Genomic DNA, 24620 nt, shown 5'->3' on the forward strand with positions numbered 1-24620 from the left:
CTTTTATGAGTCTCTGAAAACCAAGATTGCTTTAAAATTCTATTATAAACTTTTTTTTTGGGCTCTCTTTCAATCAAAATTACAACCTGTAAGCTTTCAACACATTTTTTAGAGTTTGATAAAATATTAAGAAGAAATCAATAATCTTTTATGAAAATTGTACTTTATTCTTAGAATGTCCTCACATGGTTATAGATTTCTAAGAGTCTACTAAAGTCAATAAATTGAAAGAACACTTTCAGCTTCTAGAAGTTCATTTCAGAAGTCTTTATGCACTCTTTCTGAAAAGCTTTTGGTCTATTTAAATTGTATATTATAATTATGTCAAAAATATATCACAAAGTAAAACATCACATTAAATAATTTGTATAACGTCACCATTTAAGGATATCAATTTCTCTAAAATTCTGACATATATAAAAATTCTCCTATTCTGTCAATAGTACTTCTAAATTTAATTTGACTGTCTTTATTCTGACAAAGTTATTTTCACTTTTATTTGTATAAGAACTATAAAAAAGTAAAACATAAAAGTAATTTATAAAACAAGGAGGCTGAACTTTAAGTGTTATCATTCAGTAAAAGACTTTTCAGTGACATTTTGTCAATGTAACATGTTAGCTATTATTACTTCCATTGATCTGACTGAGAGCTTTTCTTTAAGAACCAAAGTGAAAATATTACAATACATTTACAGTCACTTTTTACTGAAAAATAATTTCAACTATTCATTAATATTAAATTAATTCTCTTAAGATATCTAAATATCATGAGATTATCTGAATTATCCTGCAATGTGTTCTTTCATGTTGAATTATTTTTAAAATTAATTACTATCATAATTAAGTAGATAGCTGTAATACTATTGAATAGGAAAAGGATATAACTATTTAAGGGTAGAATATGTAGCTAGTCTACTCTGACATTAAATATTTTAAAAAAGTCATTATTGTATGCAGAATATATATTTCTTTCATACTTGATACAAATTTACTTTTATATTTTACAGTGGTAAGATAGTGGTTAAGGGTATTGGTTTTTTACACTTTGCTTACCATGGATTCAGTACTTATAACTTCCTATTTTTGTTTCTGTTTTACTCCAAGCCATAGTGGGGCATTATTAGTGGTCACAGTGATCACACTGTTAGTGAAATAAAAAAAAAGCTAAACATATTCCTGTAATTCACCACCATTAACTTCTTATTTACTACAGTCTCTATTTCTGTATGTACAGATGTTTGGGATAAAAAAAAAATAAAAATAAATTGTTGGATGCTATATTTATCCATTAGATAGATGTAACCTTCCATTACTATGGGTTAAGTTTATGTTGTTCGTTTACTCTTTTTTCTGTACATATGAAAAATTTGTTACAATATATTTCATTTGCTATTTAATAAGTGCTGATTGCAACTGTGTAGTATTTGTGTATTTTTATCTTACACTGTTCTATTTTCTATTGGACCAGCTTGTTTCTACATGATTACATTGGCCATGGAGAGCTTCTCCCAGCACAACATGTCATGCAGTAAATAGATCACTTATGTATCTTTACAGCACTGCAAAACATGCTCACCTGGCTCTAATAATTAGGGGAAAAAATTGAAACTTTTTTAAAGCTTATGAAGTTTGTCCTTTGGAAATATTTAGGGGTTCAGATTGGGTTTGCAGGGTTTTCTGATTTTCAGCAATCCTTACAGCCACACCACATTTCTAGGAAACTGCTTCTGACATTTACACAAGATTACCACTGGAATAACATTGTCAATCTGCAGGGAGGAATTGTTTCTTCTGTCCTAATAAATGAGAAAGAGACATTTCTTCTGTAAACCTAGCTGTGTCCTTCTGAATGATAAATATATTGGCTTGTTTGCATTTCTGCTGAAATTGAGAAAAAAACCATACTGGTTCGATTTGAACACATATATGAAAATCCTCTTTACTATTTGAATGCATAATACAATAACAATTATTAGAAATTCATTTTTCTAAATGAATAGTACAGATGACTGCAAAGATTAAATGGCTTTGATAGCCACTTACTATTCATGACAAAAACTGCACTTTTCTGCAGTATAAATCCACACAGTGGCTGTGTAAAACCAAAGAATAACGTTAAACAGGAAAAAAGAAAGAATGTAGATGGGTATTAAAACTTATATTTGAATGAAAATGGAAGATAAAGGTAAGGTTTTAAAAAATTCCAAGTGCTTTTAATATCTTACTAAATTCTAATGATAAGTCCAACATGCTTACATTAGCAAGCACTCATTTATTCAGAGATGCAAAAAGAATATTACGTAAAATTATGGTATGGACCAGTTTTGAAGTCCAGGACAATTAGAATTCACATTAAATTAGTTCTTTAAACTATTCAACTAATGTTTTAAATATTGTAGCCCATATTGCAGACATGAAAACTGTGTATTACTGTGAAAAACAATCAAAGGTGGCATCAGCTGGTAAATGTAAAGAATTTTATATATATATATATGTATGTATGTATGTATCTATGTATTTTTATTTCTTTATTTTATTTTCCTGGACTTACACAGATTCATAGATTTCACTAGGCAAATTTAATATCTTTAGGAATACATTTATAAATTTCTGTAACTGTTATACTTAATGTCTCTGGAAAATGTTCCCTCTATTTACACTTTAGAAACTGCCTTTACTAAAAGAGATGAATCTATGTAAAAACAGTCCATTTCCATTCTCTGCTTTCTTTCCTTAAGTCCTTAGGAAGCCCTGGAGATTCACATCGGGAAACAAGAGCTGTGACTGCATAGTACAAAAACAGGTTGACTTGGCACAGTGTCCCTCACATTAAAGAGAGCTTTGCTCTAGAAATGCTACAGGTTCAATGAATGGGCTTCAGAGCAGCTGCCAGCATTCGTTTCTGGCAGACGACTAAAGGAGATGTTTGCCATGTGAAAGGCTCTTACTAGGTTTCAAGGTATTAAAGAATAAGCACTGGAAAAATGTGCCACAGGGACAGGCTCGCCTATCATCCATGAGGACTACTTGAAAAAGAAAAATATCCTTTATAATTATTTTAAAGATTATAGAGAACATTGGTGTGAACTCCCTTCCAGTACAGTCCTAGAACACCATAATCTGTCAATTGTAAGATACTACTCTTAGCACAAAGGAATATGGGGACAATATATTATTAATAGGCAATGTATGAAAATCTAAGCCATTTTAAAAAATCACTTAAGAATAATTTCCATGTATGATTCTGATTCACTATTTTCAGTAGCTTATACACATCAAAATCTGATCAGAGAAATTGAGAAACAGCACTTGTACTTTACCTTCCTTTTCTTTGTCCATTGATATGAAAAATGAATCTGGGGGAGGGAAACTTAAACTGAAGAACAATTTCTGAGATGGCAGATAAAGGTGATTTCAGTGGATCTGTGGCAATTTCCACAATCTTTCTCTCAGTCTTCTCCAAAAAAAAAGGGTAGTATAATTTTGACCAATCCACCCTTTTGTTAGTTTGGTTCATGTTGTTCCTTTACTTCTATCAGAAGCAGAAACTCCTTAGTAAGAAGTCACTTTTTTCTGAGACGTGTCAGGAACTAGGAGAATATTACTGTCATATAGTGGAAACAGTGCAATATATAAACGTCAGACATCAGTGTTAAATTATACATTAATTATTTTTCAGTGACCAGAGTAAAACTTCTTCACATTTGGTGGTTTTTTTCATATTTTCCCCCCATTTTTTCCTCATATGCACATGTACAGCCTCATGATAAACTGCTGGAGATAAGGCTAGCTGACACTGTAAGAATCTTTACTCCCTATAATGCTTAGTGCTGAGATGATTTTCATTGCTAGGAGCCTGAGAATGCATGTAATTTAGACACAAATTCTGCTTTTCCAAATTATGCTCTGATTTTTTTTCCTCTTGACAACTCAACATGCTCCCTTTTGTATTATTATTATTGTTGTCATCATCATCATCATCATCATCATCATCATCATCATCATCCTCTATAATTTAACAGCTCTCTTTTTATAGCTGTGTAAAGTTCCCCACAGTATAAGCAAATATACTATTGACCAAAATCTATGTCTACAATAATAAAACAATTTATCATTTTGGCAATTTTCTTTGCTATTTTTAAGTAGGTTTTATGCTGTCTACTCAGACTTCATTTTGTTCTGAAGACCAAAGGGTACTTTAGTATGTGGAGGAATCACAGAAACAATCTATCTGTCAATTCAAATTTTGTATTTAACAGGTAACATCACCAAGGATTTAATGGCAAAGGACAGACAACCATTTATCTTAGTACTGCATTCCTATGCTGAATTTGTTCCAATACTGGGAAGTTCTAAAACTATAATTTTAAGTGAGACTATAATTTCTCATTTCAGCATAGGAAAAACATTCTTGTTTCATTTTAACAGCAGATGTATAGTGGCGTTAATGAGTAGAAAACTGTATGTGGTAACATTGTCCCAGATTAAGAAGTTAACAGTTTGTCAAAGACATTGGGTCTTTTCCCCAGCTCTAACTACAGCTGACTGAACCTGAGCAACATGAACCTGTTGGCTCACGTCCCTTCCCTTCCCTTCCCTTCCTGCCCCTCCCCACCCCTCCCCTCCCCTCTGCAGGTCATAGAACAGCTGCTAGGTCAGTAAGAAATATGTTCTCATATTCCCCTTTTTATAGTTGTTTAATAATGCTTTCAGAATTAGGATCATCTGATTTACTTTGATGAAAATATTACTGATTCATTGGAGATTCACAATCGTATTATCGTCTGGTTATATTCATTCAAGTAAGGTATAGCACACTTCTGACTGTGATTTGCCTTCCACCTTCTTCTTTGCACTTATTTCTTTCCAGATATGAATTTTAAACTACTGTTGAGGGTGTGATATAAGGATGTGGGTTTACTTGAATCTTAGTAATACTGAGTATTAATTATCAGATTCTAAAATACAGGCTGAATACCATTTGAATTTTAATTGTATTATAGATAATAGAATATCTTTCCCATTGAACTAAAATGGTAGTAGTTATCGCAGTTGTCCCTTATAAAGTTGATGAGATTTAAAAAGAATATTTTTATTTCTTCTCTTTCAGTTTCTGACTTGGATATCCAAATAGTAAGACATTCTACTAGGAGAGTTTCCATGTCTTTCTTATGAGCTGTTGTGAGATGATATTGCACTGAAAGTTTTCAGTTCCTACGTCTGGTGGCACAAATGAAATGTTGTAAGTGTTTTGATTATTTTTTTCTTTCCATATTTAATATCAGGTAACATAATGGTAGCTTTAGTTCTCTACTGATGTCAAAGATTAAAGTTTGAGAGTTTCAGATTAGACACTTGGGCAAGAAAAATCTGCTAGAAGGGCAGTGAAATACTCTTGGAGATTTTCAAACCTTGGCTGGACAAAACCACAGCTGACCTCTTCTAGTGTTGGTTATAGCCCCATTCCGAGTAGGAACAGACCTGTATGAACTCCATTGACAACCCCTCCAACTAACACTGCTATCTTACTGTGAAAATGCAGTGACTGTAAGACAGAAAAGGTATAAAGAGTCAGCTGCTGTCTCAAGCGCAGTATATCCAGATAAGCATCCTGGAGAACCAATGTCTTTGGACTAGATTTTCAGGAGCTGCTCCATATCACACCAACATACTGTGCTAAAAAGGGATGACAATGAAGTTGATTTTCTCTTATGTAAGTGACAGGGTAGAGAGAGGTGTATCACAAACCACAGTCTCATTTGGTCTGATAAGGAGTTGCACCACTGTTTGCTCTGGGCTGTCTGCAAATTATATGGCTATGTCCTTGTGACCCGAATCAAACACAGCCTAGGCAGAACGAACAAGGAACTTCACTCAGGGATTGTTGAGGTGGTCTTTAAATCTCATATAACACTATATTACCATCAAAGGGTTATTCATGGTCAGCCTTGTATAGCTGACATGTATTAATGGAATCATAGTTCATATTTTTTTCTATGTAAATTCATTGTTTCCCCTTTTCCATAGGCAAATGTGTTATTCCTACTGTACCTCAACATAACTGATAGAGTTACTACAGATCACAGTACAGTGATTCTATTCTTATATTTTCCCATTTCACTAATATAAGCAGATTCACCTACCAAACTATTTGAACTCTATGGTCTCCTCAAGTGTCTTTACCATAGCAAATGCTCCTTGATGCATTATTGGGATTCATCGGTGAGTGTAGAAAAAGAATAATTTTCTTTTTATATTTTTTCTAATATTGATAAATCAAAAATCTTGATATGTTAAACTTGAAAAAATTCCTACAGTAATCTTCATCAAAGCAAATGGATGTTAATGGAATGACAGTATAAAAGGGATATAAAAAAATACCTTCCTACAAATAACATTAATCATATTTTTCTCTTAATGGACATACCATTATAGTTGTGTATGCTAATTTGTTTCTACTGTTCAAATAAAACACTCCATGCACTGTTTCAGCTAACAGTGAGCAAAGTCGATACTTTGCTTTGACATCTCTATTGTAGTTTGCATTTTACCTCCTGTTTGATGCAGATAAATTCTATAGTTGTGTCACATTTTTCTTCAAGATTGGGCAGATCGGTGAGGGTGATAAAATATTAGTGATGAAAGCTTCAGAAATTAGATATGTCTGTCTCAGTCTATCCTATTTCTTTTGTATGAACTCCATCATAAATGATGTACTGTAAAAAATACTATGTCTGTTCTGATTAAAATATGTCATTTTTCAGAACACAGAAAGAGCCTAAATTTTTTATTTAATGTCTGAGTTTATTTAACAGCTTTATACATTTTTCAGTAGTTTTGTTGTCAAAAGCAGAACTGATTGCCAGTATGCCATTTCCTTGTATTTCTCCTACTATCACATTACTCTGCAGAACACATGGAGCTAGAAGGAAGCTTCATTTGTAATCTTCTACCACAACAGGGAAATTATAATTAACCAGTTAGTTGCTGTGGTGGTTACAATGTATGTTACAGGAGAAGCTTTTAAGAGACTTCTAGTTTTTGACTGGACCCTGTTAGATTGAAAGAGAATGGGAAGTGATCATTCCCTCTTCCTTTCAAATACTTTTTTTTGGCTATGCTTTTGGGGCTTGCTTATATTAAACTAAATTTTGTCAAAACTTCTGTCTCAAAGACTGGAGGACTGAGTGGACTTTTTTTTTTGGTTGACAGATATTTTGTTTTCTCTTGCTTGTTTCACTACCTTGTACTTCTTCATTTATTTCTTCTTTAGTTAGCTTTAACATGGTTTAGTTAAATAGAAGCAACTCTTGGGCCAAAGAGGCAGGCTTTTTTTTTCAAATTAATGTTAACCTGTGCAGCATAGGTTTTAATGAATTATCCATATAGCAACAAAAATAGGAATAGGTCTCCTGACTCAGCAATGAAAAATAAAAGTAATTACATAAGAACAGGTCAAGTTAAAAGTCCATGAAGAACAACAAGCTGTCTCTATTAGTAGTCTATGACACTGTGGATTTTTATGTCCTTGAAAAATTAACCATATAGCACTAAGAAGATTTTGCATTTTTTCTCCTACTTGACTCATGCTGCTTGCCACGTAGTTGTTATTTCCATGTTCTTTTGCTTACTCCTGTCATGGGATTCTATCAATCTGCTTAAAATAAAATTTGGAGAAAATGGTTCTGCTTGTCTAGAACTCTCAAAAAACTACATCACAATCTAAAGACAGGAGTTATCCTACCTAAATTTACTCTTAAAAAAGTGGAATAAATGGAAAGACACAATCTGCCTATTCAGAGCACAGTTTTTAAACAGCTATCTTAGCATATGTTTAATTGCTTTATAATGAGCACCTTTGCAAGCAGCATAGATTACATGACTAATGCTTAGATGACTAAACCAAAGAATTAATTCTTTCCTGATGGTTGAAAGCATTGCTCTTTCTGTTCATGGTGCTGTCAGCCAGCTTCAAGGTACTACTTCGTAGCTAAAAGTGGGGGAAACAGTGACACAGGAATTAATTCTTGGTTTTATGCCTTTTCCAGACCCGATAATACTTTGGTAATTCCAGTTTGTTTTTTTGATTAGTCTATAAAAAGTATTTCCCATCAAAATTCCTTGTTAAATTTATACTTCCACCAACAATGAAGACTCAAATCTCATCATCTTCCAGTCCCACACTCCATCAAATTCACTATCTAATATTGTGTCCTTTCTGTCCATTTCTATAGCTCCTTGTAAATCACAAATTTGACAGTCCTTCAGTCCCTGAGGTACACCTAGGAGGTTCTAAAGCTGCTGTGGTTTCTGGGGTCCATGCACATTGTTGTTGTCACACACTTCCTATGTGTGCTGCTGATGGTTTGCTGAAAGTATTTCCAAGAGTTATGAAGAGTGAGAAGTTTCTGGCGAGACAGGACAGTCTGGCATTCTATTCTGGAAGGCCAATTGTTGTAGAACACTTTTAACACTATATTTTCCATTCTTATGAGAACAACATTTTCTTGAAATGTTGGAAAAGAAATGTAAGTTTTAAGGAGACTTACTACTTTGTAGAAGACAACAAAATATTCCAGAAACCCTATCGTACAGCACAGTTTTATTATGTACCCAGTGGGTGAGAACACAGCCCTTGGTGTCAAATTGGTCTGATCTCTACCAAACTCACATTTTTTAACCAAACTCTCATTTTTTAATCTTGTCTTCTGTCTATTAAAAAAAAAAGGGAAAAGGAAAAGGAGCTTTCTTTTACTTCAGAGTAAAATGAAACACCGAGTCATATGTTTCATAAACACAAGAAGAATCAAGCAGTTTACTATGTCATGTTGGCCTTTTGAATGGTGTTAAATGAAATCACACATTACTCAGACTTTCTAATTAACAGTATGCTGTGTGGAGGAAGTCTTTCAGTAATTAACCTTTCAATTAATCAAAGTACATTTTCTTCTTCTCTCCAACTTTGATCTATTTCATACTTTTTCTTCCTTTATTTCTTATCTTTTATTTTGTGGTCTAGATAGATCTTACCTTTGAAATAATAAGAATCACAGCTGATTCACAGCTATTAAAATTTTGAGCTACGTTGTAAGATGACAGAGAATAGTAAAGCTTATTTTCATTCTAATAATTCTGAATTAAAATATCAATTTTAGTATGATAGAAAAATAACTCCCATGACCCATTTTTGTTGGCTAAAATCATATGCACTCATAAAGATGCTCTGCTTTTCATTCAGCCTCAAAGGTTATTCATTTTAGAGATGTGGAACTATTTCTGGAGACAGAATTGTTCCTTATATATACAACAGAACTTCATCAGACTGAAAACTGAGCTCACATGTCACCTGCAGACTTTCTCTTCATTTTCCAAACTATTTCTATTTCTTAGTATGCATTTCTTAGGTAGTAATTTTTGACATTGTATTCTATAAAAGTATGGAGTCATTTATACATGAAGTGTCTTACAAACAGTAGGTTTACAAGCCAGCATATACAGATTTGAAAGTATGGAGAGGTTAGGCAAAAACCTCAGAAATAATTGTATATTTCATAAAGTTATAAAACAAAAGTGGAAACTATTTGATAAATGTAGTTTTCTCCAGCAAAGAGCAATATAGACTTTTCTTTTCTCTCTTGTCACTTAAGCAAATAGAATAATGTATTTCAACTTGGTTATATGTAAGAACTAATTGACCAACAGTCAACCCAAGAGATCTGAGAGTTGACCTGCTGTTTTATCAATATGTTTGCTGAATTAGTTAATCATTACCTCGTGTATGTGTTTTTGCATATCTTTTGCTTATATGCACTTAGAAAAGCCTACAAATAAGCTTCTAAAGAGAAAACATCCAATCTGAGCCTTGCAATATTGAGGGATTTACCAATTTCCAACTCTCAATGAATATTTTTTTCCATTCAAAGAAATTACTCAGGCTTATTAGAAATTTGGGCTAAAAAAAACCAGCAGTCAGCTTTAACAAAATGATTTTTAACAAACTTGTTTAATCACAATGGGACACCTGCTTCCCAGTTTCACAGAATCATAGAATATGCTGAGTTGGAAGGGATCCATAAGGATCATTGAGTCCAACTCCTGACCCTGCACAGAACCAGCTCCAAGAGTCACACCATGTACCTGAGAGAACCATCCAAATGCTTTTTGAACTCTGTCAGGTTTGGTGCTGTGACAACTTCCATGGGGAGCCTGTTCCAGTATCCAACAACTCTCTGGGTGAAGAACGTTTTTCTATTATCCAACCTAAACCTGCCCTGACAGAACTTCAGGCCATTCCCTTGAGTCCTGCCACCGGCCACCACAGAGAACAGATCAGTGCCTGCCCCTCCTCTTCCCTGGGAATAACTGGTTGTACTTTTAGAATTAAAAAGAAATTAAAAGTAAAAATCGTAATGCTGAAAAACACAGTATAGGAAGATTCAAAGATTCAAACAAACAAAACAACCCCTTTAACCTACCATATTAAAGAAAAAAATTAACAAACATGTTTCCCAATCCTACTTCCAAATTTTATTTTCAATCTTTAACAGTGTTTTCAGGAGTGATAAGAACTGTATGGAGAATACTGTAAATGTTCATACAAATCCAGTTTTTATATACATTTAATTTAGTTTATTTTTCCACTTTGTTTTATATGAATATACTTTTGACAAAATATAACACATACAAAATACGAGTTTTAGATTTTAAACTGCTGCAAGAAATTTTAAGATACCTATCAATGGGACAAAGAAACATTTTATGGCATATCTGAGAAATAATAATAAATATTATAAAAATAATTATTATTCCCAGAGAACAATTTTATTCAAATCAAATACTAGAAATAAAAATGATTAAAAATATAATAAAATTAATAATTTATTTTTTCTGTTTTTAAAAAAATCTAAAAATAAATTAAATGTGTTAGGTAAATTATTCATTGTGAATTACTTTCACAGCAACTGAAAATAAGTAACTAATATTTTGCTTCTATGCCTTCCTAAAATTAGAACTGTCTTTTCATGAATCAGCACCTTTCTTCCAGATGAGTTTTCACCTTTTCTTTGGTTATTTATATTTAGCAGTGTAAAATATTAAAATGCAAACTGATACTAAGCAAAGATATGAGTGTCCTGTATTTTAATTTCACAGAGTGCTGTTGTAGGTTTATTTAGGAGAAAAGTGTGAATTAAACTAGTGTTATATCCAGATATGACTGAATAGCTTATTGCTGTCCTAATTAAAGCATCTTGTCAGCAAATATGTCAGGAATATGAATTTTAATCATACTGCATTTGATGGAATATTTTGAGTTAATGGCATTTTTTCCTAACATTTTTTAAAAGATATCAACAGTAACTAACAGAGTTTTAGTATAATGAGCTATCCGGAAAAATATTATGGAAAAGTATTGTTACAGAAGGAGAAGGCTGAGGTACTCAACAGCTTTTTTACCCCAGTCTTCAATGGTAACTTCTCACACCTCTGGAGGGGATAGCCCGATGGGGACTGGGGGAGCAAAGTCCCTCCCACAGTAAGATCAGGTTCACGACCACCTGAATAACCTGGACATACATATAACTATGGGACCTCATGAGATGCATCCCAGAGTTCTCAGAGAATTGGCTGATGTAGTTGCCAAGCCACTTTGCATGATATTTGAAAAGTCGTGGCAGTCAGGTGAAGTCCCAGGTGACTGCAAAAACAGAAACATTGTACCCATCTTTAGAAAGGGTAGAAAGGATGGCCCTGGGAACCACTGACGTCTCAATCTCACCTCTGTGCCTAGGAAGATCATGGAGCAGATCCTCCCAGAAGCTATGATAAGGCACATGGAGAACAGGGGGGTCATTTGAGACAAACACCATGGCTTCACCAAGGGCAAGTCCTGCCTGACCAATCTAATGGCCTTCTGTGATGGACTGACTATATCACTGGACAAGGGAAGGGTTACAGGTGGCATTTATCTGGACTTCTGTGAAGCCTTTGATAAAATCCCACACAACATCCTTCTCTCTAAATTGGAGAGAGATGGATTCAATGAGTGGACTGTTAGATGAATGAGAAAGTGGATACACAGTAGCATCCAGAGGGTAGTGGTCATTGGCTCATAGTCCTGATGAACATCAGTGACAAGTGGTGCCCCTCAGGGGTCCATACTGGAACCAGTGTTATTAAATATCTTCATTAATAGACAGAAGGGTCAAGTGGACCTCAGCAAGTTTGCAGAGGACATCAAGTTGAGTGGTGCATTTGACACACTTGAAGGATGGAATGCCATGCAGAGGGACCTGGACAGGCTCAAGAAGTGAGCTCATGGGAATTTCATGATGTTTAACAAGATCTAGTGCAAGGTGCTGGACCTGGGTTGGGACAACCCTGGGTATCAATACAGGCTGGAGGATGAACAGAGTGAGAATAGCCCTGCTGAGAAGGACTCGGGGGTGCAGGTGGGTGAGAGACTGGACATGAGCTGGGAATGTGCACTTACAGCCCAGAAATCCAACTGTATTCAGGGCTGTAACAAAAGCAGTGTGGCCAGCAGGGTGAGGGAGGAAATTCTGCCTCCCTACTCTGCTCTGGTGAGATCCCACCTAGAGTGTTGCATCCAACTCTGGGGTCCCCAGCACACAAAAGACATTGACCTGTCAGAACAGGTACAGAGGAAAGGCTGAGAGAATTGGAATTGTTTAGCCTGGAGAAGAGAAGAGACTATTTACAAGGGTATGTAGTGACATAACAAGGGGGAAAGGCTTCAAACTGGAAGAGATTAGGCTTAGATTAGATATTTGGAAGGAATTCTTTACTGTGAGGACAATGAGGCACCAGAAGAGGTTAGCCAGAGAAGTTGTGGATACCCAGTGTCTGGAAGTTTTCAAGGCCAGGTTGGATGGAGCTCTGAGTAGCCTAGTCTAGTGGAAGCTGTGCCTGCTCATGGCACAGGGCTCAAAAACAGAAGATCTTTAAGGTACCTTCCAACCCAAAATATGATTCTCTGATCTAACTATTGAAATATTTTACATTTTTGCACTTCTTTATAAATCATTGCACACTTTAAGCCAGTATAGAAACACAAACTGCTTTTTCACGTAGTATAACAGAAACAACAATCAATGAAAAAGCACTATGTACTTACCAAGCTGCAGGTCATGAAATATTAATGAAAAATAAGCAACACTGAAATGCAGATAAGGTATAATGTGTAATTTATTTATAACCATCTTTGTTTCTGTAGATATATTAATAAAAAATAACTAGGCACTTTAATACACACAAACTTGCTGGAATATACTGCCTTTAGACAACAAATATCATGTTAAAATAATGTATTGAAATAGTTCAAGGGAATCACAGAAAAATGGCACTTCACCTATTGATTTTACAAGGTTATATCATATTGATGTTACAGGATTTGTTCAATCAGAGGTCAGAACATTGAAAGCCTAGGCTGATATTTAACTTCAGTCCAGATGTATTAAATAGTGACAAAGCAAATGGTAATTTTATATGAGAATCTCAAGAGTCATTACAGCTGAAACATTCAATGGTGTAAAAAATCATGGAAATTCTTCTACCTCTCCTCCTAAACTCAAGTTTTAAAAAGGCTGCATACATCTTGAGCAACAATTAGATATTATGTCATACTGAGAGCTGATGGCAGCTAAAAACGTATCTGAGTTGTGGCTTTTGATTTCATGCTCCAAAAGTTGCCAGGAAGAACAGGAAGAAATTACATGATTTTCCTTGCAATTTCACAACTCTTCTTGAAGTGTCTATCTCTAAAACTCATGGTGAAATATTGAAAATAACCCAACCACAAACATGCAGAAATTTTTCCAGCAAAGAATTGTAAAAAGCCTCTAGTACATAATGTAAGGCCCCCTCACTACCTAATGTATTTCAATTAAAGACTAAAGACTGCCAACTAACAAAGCCAGAATTTTTAACTTTTCCCCTTGTTTATTTTTCCCTTACTTATTCTCTGCATTAAGGATTCATATAAAATTAACAACTGTAAACTTAGAATGAAAGAAGCCACATATCTACCTGATTTTCCATTTGCAGGCAATTCAGCCATTTTCCTCTAATTTACTACTGTTATATGTCTGACTCATATTCTAATATACAAATCAAGTCACAGTGTGCTTGCTTGGTTGCATTTGCAGATACAGTTAGTCCCACTTCCCTCGTTCATACACGGAAGAGCCATTCATAAAACTTAGTGGCTAATAATTTACGGTTGAAAAATATTGATTATCACTGATACTGCAAATAATTTCTTTCACAAGGAGATTGTGTCCGCATTTGATGAAGATGGGCATGTGGCTTCTAGAGCTTCCTTTGAAAAACATACTCTCACACAGCTTGCTACTAAGGTGTCAGCCATGCATTAACAATGTTTCCTCTGAAATTCTAGAGACATCACAGCTCAGAACACCACCTCTTAGCATGATGAGTCTTGCCTGACACAAGCAGAGCTTTTGTAAGTCTGATGGTATTGTATCCCCACGTGTGTTTCCTCCTCCAATTATTAACTGCTTAGTAGAAGAGGCAGCAAACTGATGTTTATTTCAGCTATCTTCGTAAAAGTTAGAGATCTAGGCTGAACTAGTTATGTAGCTTATTCCTATAGTCAGTAAATAAGGAGGAAGACACTGTGGGAACTGTTGGTGCACACTGACAGTATAGGGAGCCTAAATCAGGTAGTTTAGTAAGACAGTTAAAGCCAAGTGACATAAATAAAAAAAAAATTGTTATTCTAGGTATAGAGAAGAGAACATATCCTGGAAGAGAAAGTGACAAGTTTAAACTGACATAAGGTGTCAAAGAGCTAGGATTCAACCTCAGTGTAAATGCAGGGTGTGATGGGAACTGTGCTCTCTGATAAAGAAGCAAGACAAATAAACCCATGACAATTGTCCAGTAGTAATGAAAGGGTTAAAACCCTCTTAATATCACTTTTTTACCTTCCTGAATACAATTGCACCTCTACAGGGAGGATGAACTAGCTACATAGCTTTAATCTTTCCTTTACTTAGTGGTAGATATAGAGAGAATGATACAGAATTATTGTTGCAGAATCCTTTTACAGTCAGTTTCCGGAAGAATTATGTTTCATCAGAACATAGCTCATGCTTCTGTTGCAGAAAGAGTGCTGACCTCCCTGGTACATCCACTAGATCTTTTCTGATTTAGGGGCTAAAGGCTCTCATCAAAAGATTGTGTCAACATTGTTACATTCTACACACTAAATATCGACGGTTATGATACTCTGATCCTAAGTGAGATATGCAAAAGTCAACTGAAGACTCGGTGGTCTTCAAACAACTCCCAAAATCCAAAGCTTAAAAAAAAGTAGAATAGAAAAAAAATTCCTGTTCTGGAAAATATTTTTCAGATAAAATGACAACTTCTTATCTGCTGCTGGAAACCTTTTGGATGACATCCTCAACAATTTTCTTATTGCTGACAGCCAGTATTTGTATGGTACTGAAGATGCAATATTAAAATTTAAATCAAGAACTTAAACACATTCTTTCTACTGCAAAGGTGTGGGTTTTGTTCCAGCTCTCCATGCCTCTCCATGCCAATCATAATGTGTTGAACCACATTTTTTGGCAATCTAGGGGTCAGAAAATGACATGCATTTATCCTGACATATAGTTACAGCCAGGTAACTAGTACAGTAGGTAAAATGAATGGATTTCTTAGTGTAATGACATTAATTTTCTGCAAATGCTCTATATGCTCAAATCCATTTTATGATATTATTTCTGTTCTTCTAATATTAGAAACGTGGAATTCATGCAACCTGTCATACTATAACTCTTTCCCTACAGGCTTCTGTTTAACTGTGATCTGCTAATATTAGCCTCAATTTGGAAAAAAAAAAAAAAAAAGAAAGATAACCTTTAAGTACTTGATTTTAACTTCATTGAAATTAAATGGACAGCTTACTTCATCTTCTAAAACTAAAGAAGCTCTAATATAAGTATCTTCTCCTTGCTTCATGATATTATAATATTTTTTTAAATAAGATTTATAGTGGGTTTGGGTTATTTACCTTAACTCTAGGTAAGGACATATAAACTTAAGCTAGTATTTCATTCTCAGTAGGAATGAACCACTCCCACCCAAAAAAAAAACCCATAACACGTCACCATATAGCAGACACTACAGGTACAGACAGTGTACACACATCAGGGTACCCAATGTCTTATCCCAGTGTAACATCTTGAAGTTTATTCTTCTGTAAAAAGAAGCTGAGATTCAAGATTGAGGGAAAAAATATCAACTTTCCGAGATCATGGGTGTATATCAAAGGCTACACAAAAGATACCATATTACTTTGATGACTTAAGAGAATTAGGGTGAATGATGTGAACAATAGATGTTCTACCTTTAGGTTGGAGAGTCTATATGTATTTTGACTCACCCACAGCATTTGGTAGGATCTGAATCTCAGTTCAGTTACTGTATTTAAATGAAACAGCTCTCTGACTTACTGTCCTGCCATACAGAATATTTATTCCACCTAAAATCGGATGCTTCATTTGAATGCATTGAATGAACAAGTTTCCGATCTTGGCAGGGACTGTGGGTGAGTCAAAGACACAAGACAGACCACAGATTACTTCCCCCAAGAACACAACTTGAGGGTGTGAGTCCACTGTGGCTGTTAAGCCCTTTGATGGGTGTCTCTTTCAACTTCCAAATATCCTACAGGAAAGCTATTAGGTACCTACTGTGGGGCATACATGTCTGTCTACTGTGTGCTGTACTGTGATGAATCTATTGAGCAGAAACTCTAGCAGCAGCAAAACCATGTTCTGGGTAAAGCCAGAAGGGAAAGCAGCAGAATTAGAGAATGGGTTTGTGAGGTGTACAAAGAGAACTGTCTTGAGATAGACAACCAAGCTCAAGTTTTTTTAATGGAGGGGAACTTTCAGCAGTCTACTGCAGGCAAGATATGCCAGCCATAGTGTCATAGATGGGGACAATTCAAGATCTGACCTTGTGTTATTGTGAGAATTTGGACATTTTTATGCTGATGAAAGGTGTAGGTCTCTGCTGTAGGTCCATACGTTGGAGATGGAGACAGTGACTTATTGTTTATATGCTGTCCCTAAAAAAGGAAGCAAAAAGAAATTACTTAAGAACCAGAGAAAGGAATTCCTCTCTTTTGGTATCTATATCTGAGTCTGCCAAGGTTGTTCTTGTAGTCAGTGAAGAGAATGGGCCTTTCTGAGCACAGTTCATCTGATATATTTTAGAATATTACCTTTTAGTGAGATGAATCTCAGTGTAGAATACTTATTTTTCTACATTGGCTGTAAATGGAGACTAAGTGTGATTAGCTCAGACACTCACATCATAGATGTCTGTGTTTGGAAAATGTCATTCTAAGAAGACAATGAAAAACAACTCCAATGAGTTCTCAAACAACAGAGCGTACATCCAATAGACATATGCCCAAAAATTAGTAATGGAGTAGTGGCCTGAAAATGTTATCTCAGGAACTAGGACTTTGTGCATCAGTCAAAAAAGCTATTATGTACTCTTCTGTTGTTTTCTGTACTCTTCTGAAAGTTTTGTTTGAAGAGATGCCATGTCTCTTGTCTTTAAGGCTTACTAAATCTATTTACATCATAATTCATTAGAAAAACACAGGATACTGAGATTTTATGAGCATTTACAGCAGTGTTTCCCCATTGTTGAGTTAGACTGCTAGTTTCCCTCAGCTCTTTTTAATATCACTGGCAGCAAAAAGCCGCTACAAAGGATGATTCAGACTGATATTGCTCTAAAGCAACCAGTTTGAGCAAAGTGGTACACTTATCATGATATAAGACTCACATAAACCTAATTTCTGGATATCAAGAGCTATTTAAAAATAAGAGAGCTATTGTACCTACAATGGACAAAGCTAGGAAGTGAGATAAAATATAGAAAAAAGAAGGAAATTATTTTTTAACCTGCCATGGACAATTTATATTTGTTATTTTTATTTTTCCTGTGTTTAAGATACTGTGGATATTTTGATTGTTTTTCTTCCTAGTAAAAATACTACACTTTACTTTAGTACATAGGTCCAACTAAAGGTTTAAATTATCAATTGGTCTTGTTTGAAGTTTACTTGCAAAAAATGTATTTTTTCTACTGAGGACATCTTTTACAGTACTTCTTTTCCCCTAAATTCTCAAATTCTCTTTTCTTCCCAAACTACACTGTGGCTCTTGACATTGTAAAAATGAGCAAAACAGATATTCAAAGTGCATATTTAGATTTATTGAACTTATTTTTTACCATATTGTGAAAAATTCCTTCCTGTCCATGTACTGAATTTAATTAAAATAACTCTTTAACTTAGTAACCATATTTTTATGATATTGATTTAAGACACATAAAAAAATCTCTGTCACTAACGTAAAGCAATATTTTATAGATTCTTCAGAGGAAAAGTGGATTAGAAGTTTACCTTAAAACACGCAAGAGAAATTCAATTATTATGTTTATTAAAGATTTATTCACTCCCTGCTACCAAGTTTTATTTATTTAACTTTTGTTTGGAAAAATAAAGATTTCAAAAAGTATTTTTTGTATTAGAAACCTTGATAACTAGTCATATTTTATTGCCATGGTTTGAGTTTATTTATAGTAACTGACATGTAGAATACTGGAAAAGGTCATTTAAGCCTTTATTGATCGTCATGCTTGCTATATGGTGAGGATAAAAAACCTATTTTCCACACCTGACAGGTGGACTATATCATCCAGCCATTTTGTTGATGTTTTTTCTTCAGGGTTTGGGGTTTTTTTAAAGAAAGGTAAGGGGGAAAGTGTTTTACTTAGATTACAAAATTATCTGTGGCACAACCTAACAGACAACACCAAACATAATGCTAGTAAACAGATAAATTGAAGCTAGAAGCAAAATGAGCTAAACATCTCCTAAAAAATTGAAAACTAATCTGCTACAAGACAGAGGTAGTAATACCTTTTCCTTCCCCACTATCCCTTTGAAAAATGATGCATCAGTTCAATGAAATAAGGGTCCAGCTGCTCACTGGATAGCAGAAAATTCCACAGGTACAGGCTTTGGAGAGATTTTCCCTACTGAAATGGAACCAGTTTTACTTGACAGGTCACAGAGATAAAGGGTAGCATGCCCCTGCTCACTGAAAGCAGCCTTAGATAAGTCAGAGTACTCACAGAGATCCCATGCTACTCAGCTTCATGGATCTGAAATGCCTGTTAACTCGACAGGTAGCTATTCATCTGAGGTCTCTTTTCAGTCTGCCTAGACTTTTATGAAGTCTATGGGAAATCTGATGATTAAAGTTGAATTCATCATCGTGGCAACTGAAAGCTGCTAGTGCACCTGGTCTGCCTCCCTTCTATGAAGGATTTATTTACAAGGTCTCTAAGCTAACATTAACTCAGAAGGCAAAAACTGTGATGATACTTGCAATGGCAGCTATTAACCCCTCCCACTACAGATCTTGCTTAGATTACATGATCAAATTGCATTAGATTTCAAGATAACATGTTGTAGATTTTATGGTACCTCTAAAACCATCTTCATTATTTACACAATCAGCATCAATTAATGTAATAGATCAAGGCTAGACTACTACATAAATAACACAGTCCACTCAAGAGCAGAAAATATTTTTGGTTCTTTCTTATTAAAAAAACAAACAAATGCAACCAAGGCTACCAGTTTGTGAATGCATTAACAGTTTTGAAAATACTGGGTTTCTGCTAGTTAATCTGACTGCAGAGATAAGATGACGAATTTTGGATGTCTTTTATCCACACTGGTTTACTTCTACTGAAAAGAAAATATCATAGCAGTATATTTTGGGTGTGACAACAGACGAACATACAAAATATTAGAAGAAAAAATGAGCAACAAATGTAGCATTTTATAAAGAATTGTTCTCATTTTGTATACCCTTATTCATCAAAATTTACTGAAGTTTGTGTGTTCTTTCTTTTTTAAAGAATAAACTAATCCTTGGTCACACATGCCCCTCCATAGTTTTCTAAGCCTTCTTTATGAAATGAGTTATTTTATTGATCAGGTTTATTAGCTGCCTGTGTGCTCAATGGAAAGTCTTAATGAAATTCTTATCTTAGAAACAGATTAGTAGTATGACCAATGAAAAAAAAATTCTGGCATTTAATCTCCTAATCTATTTTACATTATTTCTCAAGGGTACCATGACCTTCACAACATACGGCTTTGTGCAAATAACTGATTATGTGGTAGAATCCCATAAGTTTGAGAGTTGCCTCCTAACAGTTAGCCAATTTTCTAAATTGATTTTTTTCTTCTTCTGAAATAGTTAAACCTACTCTAAGTAGAGGGTAAATGACCCAGCAATGTAATTTGTAAAAAAACTAAAAACTAAAAAAATATTTTTATTAAGTCACACAATAAAACTTATTTACTTTACTTACTTACTTTTTGATCTAGGTAGGTGTCATGGTTTGAGATAGCCCCAAAATCTAATTCTCTAGCTCCATCCCCCCTCCCACATCTCAACCCAATGTGAGATGGGTTTTTCCAGACAAAACACAACCAGACTCAAAGTGGGGGAAAGGGAATATATTACAATGACTGTACAAATAAATACTATAACACATCATACACAAGATCACAACTATCTCTACCATGACATATAGTATTTACAATGGATCAGATCTCTTCTCCCCTCCAAATAAAAGTCCAGGAGGGAAAGAAGGACAGATCCCCTTCTAGTCCCTCAGGGCAGCAGCTTCTTCTAAGGCAGCAGGTTCTCCTCATCTCATGCATGCAGCAGTAGCTGGATTGTTGTAGCTGGATCTCTGTTCAGTACACACAAGGGGGTCTCCAAGCCCCTCGGCTCTCCTTCGGTCCAAGCGAAGGCCTCACCTGTGGGCTGCCAGCAGGGACCAGACTCGCGTCACCACAGGTATATCACGAAATGCAGGGGCATCTTCGTGAAAGTCCCTTCCTCAGGGGATTCAAATTCCCCTTTGCAGAGCTCCATGTTCTGTCTCAAGGCTGCTAGCTTAGCAGCAGCAGCAAGGGGGGCCAAGGTCAACCCTCCCCCCCCCCACATTCCTTCTCCGTCCCGGTCCAGCTTCAGGACACCTTTGAGTTTCTCAGCTCCTCTCTGCAAGTGCTGTAGCACTCCAAGGCTCTTTCAAGTAAGAGTCCATCATCTTCCTCCTCTCCAGGAGGTCTCAAAGGAGTTTGGGGGGTCTAATATCAGTTCTTACCCCCAGAACTCCGTAACTCTGCTGCAGGCTCTCTTTTCCTCAGCTCTCCTTCCAGGAGTCTTCTCTGCGGTACTGCATGTTGTTCCTGCTGCTCTTTCAGTTCAGGTCTTATCAGTTGGCTTTTAGCCATAACTTCTGGACGCTGCCGCCGCTTCTGCTCTGCTCACTCAAGATGGAAAAACATCTTCTAGCTCACAGCTACAGACACATAGTCCAGCTTCACACTGTTCCAAGTCTCTGTAGCCCCCAAATGGGGCTGGGGGGCCCCAGAGGCCCCGAGGGGCTCCGGGCCCCTTTCCTCGTGGTTCTACAACAACATGGTTACTTCTTCTAACAACCCAACTACAACTCTTCTCTTCCGGTGCTTGTGATATGTTTACATTTCTGCAGGAGCGCTCATTGGACAGAACTTCAAAACTTCCAGGGGTTTCCACCTCTGGGGGTTACCACTCTTCAGCCTCTGGGGGAAAACAAGGTTCAAACCACTACAGTAGGATCACCCAAATGTACATTATTATGTAAATTCTGTGAAACAATATGTAAAAATTCCAGGTTAAAACACCTTTCAGTACCTGAGATAGCTCCATTATATGGACAAAGAGTATCTCCTCAGAAATGACTACTTATCACAAAAAATGTTACTTGTTCCTAATCATATAAATCTCTCAGGTTTGTACATGTCTGGTAATGCTGCCTTCTGACAAGCCACAAACACTATGAAGTGAGAAGATGATGGATCAGTATAATGACAACTTAATGCCTTAACTTTAGGGTTAACATTACATCAAATACCAGGTCCGCATTAGTCACATTCATATGTGACTGTGTGGAAGTTCTCTGGTTTTTTGGTCAGGGTTTTTTCTCCACATCAGGATTAAAAATAACTAAACCATTGTAGATGACGCAAAACTGGGAAGAGTGGCTGATATGCTTCAGTGTTGTGTTGCAATCCAAAGGGACCTTGACAGGCCGGAGAAATGGGCTATGGAAACCTCACTAGTGTCAACAAGGAGAAGTTCAAAATCCTGCACCCCTAACAACTCAACTGGAAAGCAGCTTAGCAGAAGAGGACTTGGAATCCATAGTGGATGTGAAGCTGAAGAAGAGCCAGAAATGTGCCCTTGCGGTAAAGAAGACTGTGGGGAAATAACAGAATATTGTCAAAGACTACTGTAAACATAGTCAAGTGACTTATAGCTGGGGTGTCAAAAAACATATATATCATATTAATTGCTGTTTATTGCTGTGTGTTTGACAAGTAGAACATCTGTGTGTAGATAATATAGGCTGTGATAGGCACCCTATCAAACATATTTGAGTTTCATGCTCTGTTGCAGAAAACATCAAGCACAGTGGTAAACTATGTCTGTACAAATCCCTGACACACAGGCAAAACCAGCAGGTTCAGTGATCCTGAACCTGGACGAAGCTCTGCAGTGCCTGCAACCCTGCTTGTGTGCCTCTGCCTGAGTATTGTTTTGAGGATTCCCAGGCTCCCCAGTAAAGGAAAGACATGGACACGCCGGAGAGAGTTCAACAAAGAGCCACAAGGATGTTTAAGGGACTGAAGCATGTCTCCTATTGGGAAGATTGAGAGAGCTAGGGCTGTTAAGGCTGGAGAAGAAGAGATTCAAGGGGAATCTTACCACTGTATATGAACATCTGAAGGGAGGGTGTGAAGACCAGAGATCCAGCAGTGCACATTTACAGGACCAGAAGGAATGGGCACACCCTGAAACACAGGAGATTCCCTCTGAACAACTTTTTTATGAGGGTGACTTACATTGGCACACACTGCCCAGAGAAATTATGGATCTCCATCCTTGGATACATTCAAAAGATGCCTGGACACAACCTGGAGTACATGGTTCCGGGTGGTTCTACGCAAACATAGAGGGTGGAACAGATGACTTCCAAAGGTCCCTTCCAACCTCGAACATTCTGTGATTTTGCAGTTCTGTGAAATAACTGCTCACCTTTCTATTAGATGAGGCTACAGTGTGTGTTGTAGAGAAAACCATGAACAGATTTAATCAGAATCAGATGAAGCTCTTCTCATCAAGACTAATTGGCTTTGGTCAAACATTTACATTAATTTTCTTCTCACCACATTATCTACTTCTATTAAAACAGTGATGTTCATGATACTTGACAAGTTTTTATCTGTAAACCTCAGGTAAGAGACTGTGAGACCTTGAGGCAAAAGTTAGCACCTGGAGTAAGTGTTGCTGAGATATTAGCTCATATATTCTGTACTTTGGGTTAAGGGACTGTATCGGGATGAAGTTGGGATGTTATTTTTTTTTGGTCTGTGTTTGGCCCTAGCCACCTGCAAAAGTTTATGTTTTCTCCTGCCAAGTCTGCTGATAAAGCAGTGAACTTGGCCTTGGAGAGAGAGCTTCTGTGTAAACTGTTTTAATTGGTCTGTTGTGATTGGTCTATTGCTCTTCAAGGGCAGTTGGAGGACAAAGTGATGAGGAAGGTGATGAAGGGCCTCCCCCAGACTCAATTGGAAAGACCCCCCCCAATTCACTGTGCCTGAGTCAGGGGATTTCCAAGGTGCTCACGCATGCGCAGGAGGGGTGCACTTACATAACAGAAGGGGTGGGATTGAGAGCCCCTGACGGGGTGGTACTGGCCACACCTCCCTGGGGCAGGTGCTCTCAAAGGTAGACTCATGTCCTGTGAAGGGGTTGTTGGCTCTTCACGATGGATCAAGATGCTTTTAGCGGGGACGCCTGCTGCAAGTGGGAGCCTGCCACCGCTCCAGAACACGCAGCTGCCGTAGAGAGACTTCATTACTGGTTAGGATGGGTAAGATTATCTTATAGGTGACACCTGGGTGAGTATGAGGTGTCGAGCCTCCTTCCTAGGGTCTTTTGTGCACTTTGTCCTCCGACCTAATTCTTTTCCCTCGGGCACCCGTTTTTTCCCCTTTTTTCTCTGTTGACCACCTTTTCCCTAATAAATAGCTATTTTTTACCAGCTAGCAACGGTGTTTGGTTTATTCACATTCCAGAATCCCTCGAACCTGTTTTTCCCTGGTTTTTCCACCTTTCCCTGTTACAGGGACTGAGAGTTGCAGAGGTGTCTTCAGACCAGGATGTGCCTCTAGTTTGTTCAGCCTAATAGGCTCAAGGAATTTATCTTACCCGATGGGTCATAGTATATGATAATCCCAGTAATCACAGAGTATAGGAATGTACTGTATGACAACTGTCCATTACAATTTTATCTTCTGTTGAATCTATCAGTATTTGTATCCACATATTATTTTCATTAATTGATGAGTCAATAGATAAAATCTGTTGAATATCTGTGTAACTCAACGTCTATCCTCTTTCTAAA

The 24620-nt window shown here is 36.4% G+C and overlaps 1 protein-coding gene across 2 annotated transcripts in view; it reads left to right on the top strand.

The window, feature by feature from the left end:
• Positions 1 to 24620, top strand: part of MGAT4C (MGAT4 family member C) — a 323806-nt gene that overhangs the window by 284096 nt on the left and 15090 nt on the right. For both annotated transcript variants that reach the window (XM_027663574.1, XM_027663584.1), the window contains one exon: positions 5113 to 5244. The gene's annotated coding sequence lies outside the window, so the exon portion shown is untranslated. The remainder of the gene's footprint in view (positions 1 to 5112; positions 5245 to 24620) is intronic.

Source organism: Corapipo altera, unplaced genomic scaffold, assembly GCF_003945725.1.
Source record: "Corapipo altera isolate COAL_440 unplaced genomic scaffold, ASM394572v1 1, whole genome shotgun sequence".
NCBI classification, from domain to species: Eukaryota; Metazoa; Chordata; class Aves; order Passeriformes; family Pipridae; genus Corapipo; species Corapipo altera.